Source organism: Equus caballus, chromosome X (genome assembly GCF_041296265.1).
Source record: "Equus caballus isolate H_3958 breed thoroughbred chromosome X, TB-T2T, whole genome shotgun sequence".
NCBI lineage: Eukaryota > Metazoa > Chordata > Mammalia > Perissodactyla > Equidae > Equus > Equus caballus.
In genome coordinates, this window is record NC_091715.1 from 43,856,552 (window position 1) to 43,863,257 (window position 6,706).

The window sequence follows — 6,706 nt, forward strand, 5'->3', positions numbered from 1 at the left end:
AAATGTATACATCCTATTGGCTTAGCAATCCCATTTCTATGTATACACCCAAGACTCCTAGAGCAGTGCATCAGAATCACCTAGTGAGCTTGTTAAAACGCGGGTTGTTGAGACCCACCATCAGAGTTTCTGATTCAATAGGTTTCGAATGGAGCCTGAGAATTTCCATTTCTAACACGTTTCAGGTAACGCTGATGCTAACTGGTTCCAGGACCACACTTTAAGAACCTTTGATCTAGAGCAAAGAAAAAAAAAAACTTTGCAAAGATTAAGTATGAACAAGTATAAACCTTGCTAATTTCTTTGCAATAATGAAAAAGTGAAAGCATCGCTGGGGGTGAAGGGTGATTTTATCAGTTAAAAATGGGCTATATCTTTATACACTAATGTGGAAAGATACTGAGGAGGAGGGTGGTGGTGATAATAGCTAACATTTATTGCCCACTTACACTGTCTCAGTCACTGTGCTAAGGACTTTATACAGGAACTCTCACTGGTATGGACCATGACTAATTCACTCTATATTTCCAGTCCAGAACATGTTCTGGCACCATGTACCTTGTCAGTAAATGTTTGTGGCCTCATTTAATCAGACCCACCCCCAGTCTGGTGGAGGAGACAAAAATACAGGCAAAGGCAAGCTGTAGGAGCACAGAGGGATGGATCAGGCAGGGTTCCAGGAAGAGATAGAACCTGAAACGTAGGTAAGAGTTTGCCAAAAGGGAGGAAAAGGCCATCTCAGACAAAATGAGTGAGTGGCAAAACATCCCATCCCTGGATTTTTTGGACTTCAAAGTCCAAACAACATTTCAAAACATTATGAGGTGACATTAAATGCAGGTGAGAATGTGGAGCAACAGGAGATCCCATTCATTGCTGGTAGGAATGAAAAATGGTACACACAGTTTGGAAGACAGTTTGGCAGTTTCTTACAAAACTAAACATACTCTTACCAAATGATCCAGCAATCACATTCCTTAGTATTTACCCAAAGGAGTTGAAAACTCATGTCCACTGACAAAGATTCTTTGCTTGACCAAACTTTAGTCAGGCTCCCCTGAACATTCTCCCCAGTAAGGCCCATCCGTGTGCTCCTTGTAGCACGCAGTTTTAACAAGAATCCTAAGTCAGTTTAGTAAGAATTCCCCACCCTTGATATCTGATCAAACTCCTCATCCTCACTGCCCCCGAGGTGATTCCTGATCACCCTGGCCTGCCTTCAGCAAGAATCCTGTTAGGTCAGTTCAGCCAAGATCCTCCCAAACTTGATGTCTCCTCTTAGTAATTTTGTATCCACCAATGTCCTCCCTCAACTTGCTCCTTGCCTATAAATCCCCACTTGTTCTGGTTGTATTCTGAATTAAGCCCCATTCTATACTGCAGACTCTCTTCCTCTATTGCAGTAATTTATTGAATAAAATCTATTTTCACCTCTTTAACATGTGTACAGCTCTGGTTTTCTTTGACAGTTTTTGGTGCCATAACTTAGATCTGGATCAGAGCCACCATCAGACCCTCGGACAGGACAACCAGGCCTTCCAGCTCTCACCAGAACCTTTGTCTCCAGTCTGCTTGCTTGTTTGGGTATCCGGTGGTGAGTCTGACTTCAGCCAAAGTCCAGTGCTCTAGATAAGTGTCCATTGAAGTGCAGTGAGGATAAATTTTGATTCTTAAGATTCTGAGTATACTCTTGAAGCAGGGTTAGAGTGCTGGATTCCTCTGTTTGTAACCAGCTGGGTTAGAGTCCCAGGCAAGCAGCAGTTTCTAAGTAGCCTTGTTAGAGTCCCAGGTAGACAAAGGCTGGGTTGGAGTCCTAGGCTTTTCTGTTCGTAAGAGGCTAGTCTCTGTAAGGAATAGAGGCTGCGTTGGAGTCTCAAGTTTTTCTGTTCATAAGTGTAGAGGTGCCTTTAGTCAATAACATGGGAGCTTCTCAATCGCTGACTACGTGCTTTGCCGTTATGGCCCTAATACTGTCCGTTTTTGTTCTTATTGGCAAAACTTTGCTAAAAACTCTCTTGAGCTCCCATGGCCCCTCTTGGGCCCCTGGGATATGCCTGAATTAGTCCACATATGAGGAGCGCTAGAGCAAAAAGGAACAAGAATCTCAGATGCACAATGGTCTGCTTTTTTCTCTTGGTATGAAGAAGCTGAAAAAGGCTAAATAATTCAAACTTCATTCAAACTATTGAGGTTCTTAAACAATGTCTTCAGAAAACTTTTTCTGACCCAGTAACCCCCCTAGCATCCTCCACAACACCCTCATATTCCCCTCCCAGTTCTCTTTTATATCTTCCTCTCCCGGAATATGCTCCACCAATGGCACCTCCAGCCCCTCAACTCCCTATAACTATAAGGTTCACTGGGTCCCCATCTCTTATAGATGAAGCCCAAGGTGCAGCCAATACTCATTCTCAAGTGAGGCCAACAGAAGAGACAACATTTAAATCTTGGTCTTGGTCCAAATTATATGCCATCGTCAAGGACTTTCCTGACCCCTAGAAAGAAAGGAAAAGATTTATTGAATTTGGGATTGTTCTGGAAGCATACTCTTTCAGATTCTCTGGTTTATATCAACTTATCCATCAATTGGTTGCCCTGGATTTGCCTCCTTTTGGTTTGAAAAGGCCAAATGGAACACCATTTCTGAAGACTTTCAAGGGTCTCAGACTACATGCTGATTACCATTAGAAACTGAAGGAAGTAAGAAAAAATTCCTAGGAGCCATCCCTCAGGTCTATCCCACCAAAATTAATTGGTCATGATTCAGAATTGTAAGCAACAAAGAGATGAAACTGTGACTAACTATCACCATCTTCTTTTTTTTTTTTTTTGGTAAGGAAGATTGGCTCTGAGCTAACATCCATTGCCACTTCTCCTCTTTTTGCTTGAAGAAGATTGTCCCTGCCATCTGTGCCAGTCTTCTCTATTTTGTATATGGGACGCTACCACAGCATGGCTTGATGAGTGATGTGTAGGTCCATGCCTGGGATCGGAACCTGCAAACCCTGGTCCACTGAAGCAGATCGTGTGAACTTAACCACTATGCCACCAGGCCAGCCCTCACCATCTATTAAAAACAACATGGAAAGAGCATTCGGATCTGGAACTGACTTTCCAAACAGCCTCTCTTCTGACCACAAGCTTTGTAAATAGTCTCAGACTGGAGCTCCATGACACAATACAGAGAAATCATATTAACTGGCAAAATGCAAACATATCTGAGCTCCAGACATTAGCCCAGCATTATGAATACAGTATTTCAAAAAAATTGGAAAATACACAACACAAGGTTATGGTATTGCAATTAAAACAACTAGAAAGACCTAAAATTTTTAATCTACAGCAAGCTCCAAAATCATGTTCTCCCATTGATGGGGACACTTGCCAAAATTGTAAGAAAAAAGGACACTGGGTCCAGGAGGGCCTAGACCTTCAGAGGAGGAAAAAAGCCCAAGCCCCCTCATCGCCAGAAAATTATTGACTCTCCTATGCCCAAGGCAACACATTCTACTTTTAACACCTCCTCATTTCCTGCTACCCTTCCTTGGAGTCACCAAACTTTACCAGTGGTGGGTTTTGATAATTTACTTCATGAGTTTCCTCTTTCCTCAGCTCCTTAATATTTCTATGGGACATCTTAAAGCTCAACACAACTTTCTTCTCAGTTCTGCCACTCTGGTAAGCCTGTTAGGAAGGGATCTTCTGATGAATTGGAATATAAAAATTCACTGTGCCCCCAAAGGTCTCCTTCTCCAGGCACCCAACTCCTCTCTTTCATATCCATGTTCCCTAGTGGCTTTGTCTGACTTCCCTGAGTTCCTTGGCACTCTTAAATCTAACACCTATTTCACTGAAGATTTAAATCAACCATTAAACAGAATTCCCACCAAGACAAAAAATAACAAATGTTGGAGAGGTCGTGGAGAAAAAGGAACCCTCATACTCTGCTGGTGGGAATGCAAACTGGTGCAGCCACTATGGAAGACAGTATGTAGATTTCTCAAAAAATTAAAAATAGAAATACCATATGACCAAGCCATCCCACTACTGGGTATCTATCCAAGAACTTTAAATCAGCAATTCAAAGAGACTCATGTACCCCTATGTTCATTACAGCATTATTCACAATGGCCAAGACATGGAAGCAATGTAAGTGCCTATCAACTAATGACAAGAAGATATGGTATATGTATACAGTAGAATACTACTCAGCCATGAAAAATGACAAAATTCTCCCATTCACAACAACATGGATGGACCTTGAGGGTATTATGTTAAGTGAAATAAGCCAGATAGAGAAAGACAAACTCTGTATAATTCCACTCATGTGGAAGATAAACACATGGACAAAGAGAATAGATTAATGGTTACTGGGGGGAAGGGAGGTGGGGGTGGTCACAAAGGATGACGGGGCACAGCTGTAAGATGACTGACAAATAATAATGTACAACTGTAATTTCACAATGTTGTAAACTATCATAACTTCAATAAAAATTTTTTTAAAATAAAAACAGAATTCCTTCTTCTTTATGGGCAAAAAACTCCATTGATGTTGGATGCATATGCGATGCAGAACCCCTAAAGGTAGAAATAGATCATTCCATGGCCCTCCCCAGGATTCCCCCATATCATTTAAAGCCAGAAGGAGTTGAGAGACTCTGCCTGATAATCCAAGTTTTATTAGACAAAATCTTCTAGTTCCCACTTCACTTCATGCAATACTCCCATTTTGGCCATCAAAAAAACAACTGGGAAAGGATCTCAGTTAGTCCAAGATCCAAGATCTAGCAATAAAATTGTCAAACCCAGATTTCCCTTGGTTCCTAATCCTAACACTCTCCCATCTGCCATCCCTTCCAACATCCAATATTTCAGTCATCTATTTGTGTTCCACCTTTTTTAGTATTCCCCTTCATAAGGAATCCCAATACTTATATCCCAATACTTATTTACCTTCACTTGCAATAACCAACAATATACCTAGACTGTTACGCCCCAAGGATTTACTAAGGCTCATACCTACATCTTGTGTACCCTAAATGCCAATTTGAGGAACTTAAAATTCCCAGGAGACTCTACTGTAATCCAATATGTAGATGACTTCCTTCTACGTTCTGACAGTTATGACAATGTCCTTTTGGACACTGAATACTTTTTTAAGGCATTAGCAGGAAAGGGCCACAAGGTGGCCAGAGACAAAATTCAGTTACGCTCTCTGTGTATCTGATGTCTGGATCATGATATTTCAGCCACAGGTAAAACTATCTTCACAGACGAAGACTTTACTTACATCATTTTCCTCTCCCTGAAATAAAACAACTGAGAGGTGTTTTGGGTCTTATGGGCTATTGTAGGATATGGATACTTAATTTCTCTATTGTTGCCTCACCTCTCTATGCCATGACTAGGGTATCATCCCCAGACCCATTGGTCTGGAAGCCCCTGTTCAAACATGATTTTGAGAACCTTAAGGGCCCTCTACTTTCACCTCCCACCCTTGGACATCCCAATGACTGTAAGGGGTTAGAGGGGAAGTAAGGATAAATAGGCAGAGCACAGAAGATTTCTAGGGAAGTGAATATACTCTGCATAACACCAAGAGTGAACCCTAATGAAAACTATGGACTTTGGGTGATAATGATGTGTCAGTGTAGGTTCATTAATTGCAATGTGTACCACTCTGGTGTGGGATGTTGATAATGAGGGAGGCTATGTATTTGCAGGAGCAGGAGGTATATAGGAAATCTCTGTACCTTCCTTTCAATTTCGTTGTGAACCTAAAACTGCTCTTAAAAAATAAAGTCTTTAGAAAAGTATGAGTCAGATAAAACATTGCCAAGGAAGGACACTAAAAACAACTTCCTCCCTTCTCCATCATTTCCAAAAAGAAAGGACAATTACTGACATATAATCTCAGAGTTAAGGACCAACCTTTTTATTAAACTATTATAATTCAAAAAATCTAACATATATGAAAGTAGAATAACAGCTAATGAACCTCCATGTACCCATCACCCAGCTTAACAATTATCAATTCATGGCCAATCTTCTCACATCTATACCCCCAACGCACTTCTCATCCCAGATTACTTTGAAGCAAATCTCAGACATCATTTATTCCAGAAATATTTAAATTCATATCTTTAAAATATAAGGACTCTTTTTAATAAATAATAACCACAATGCCATAGACTATCTAAAAGTTTTAACAATAATTTCTTAATATCATCAAATATCCAAACAGTATTTAAATTTCCCCAATTTTTACATAATTTTTTACAATTTTTGCACAAATTAGCAACTAAATAAAGGACATACCTTTAAATCAAATATATTTTGTTCATCAAAAGTTTACTACAGTGTCCTTTTGGACTAGGATACTACAGTATCATAGTGAGGGGAATAAATAATAAGTCAACAAATCCAAAAATAAATCCAGAATATAATGTCAGGGTCATGGTAAGTACAATGAAAAACATGAATAAAGCAGATTGAGACAATAAGAAGTGATGGAGGAAGGACGTCAGCAAAATGGTGAAGTAGGCAGCTCCAAGCTCTTGTTCTCCTACAGAAAAACTGAAAACCGAGCAAAAACTGGCAGAATCAACTTCCAGCAGAACTCTGGAAAACAGTCAAAGGTTTACAGCAACCAAGTAAATGCAACTCCAAAATGACAGGAAAGCTTTGTGGTGTTTTTACTTGCTTT

General features: G+C 40.2%; 1 long non-coding RNA gene across 1 annotated transcript; it reads left to right on the forward strand.

Moving 5' to 3' along the window:
- Window positions 1-1,450: 1,450 nt before the first annotated feature.
- LOC138921832 (uncharacterized) lies at window positions 1,451-4,511 on the forward strand. The gene is made up of 2 exons (XR_011434720.1): window positions 1,451-1,594; window positions 2,842-4,511. It is a non-coding gene; the product is annotated as an uncharacterized lncRNA (long non-coding RNA).
- Window positions 4,512-6,706: the final 2,195 nt, after the last annotated feature.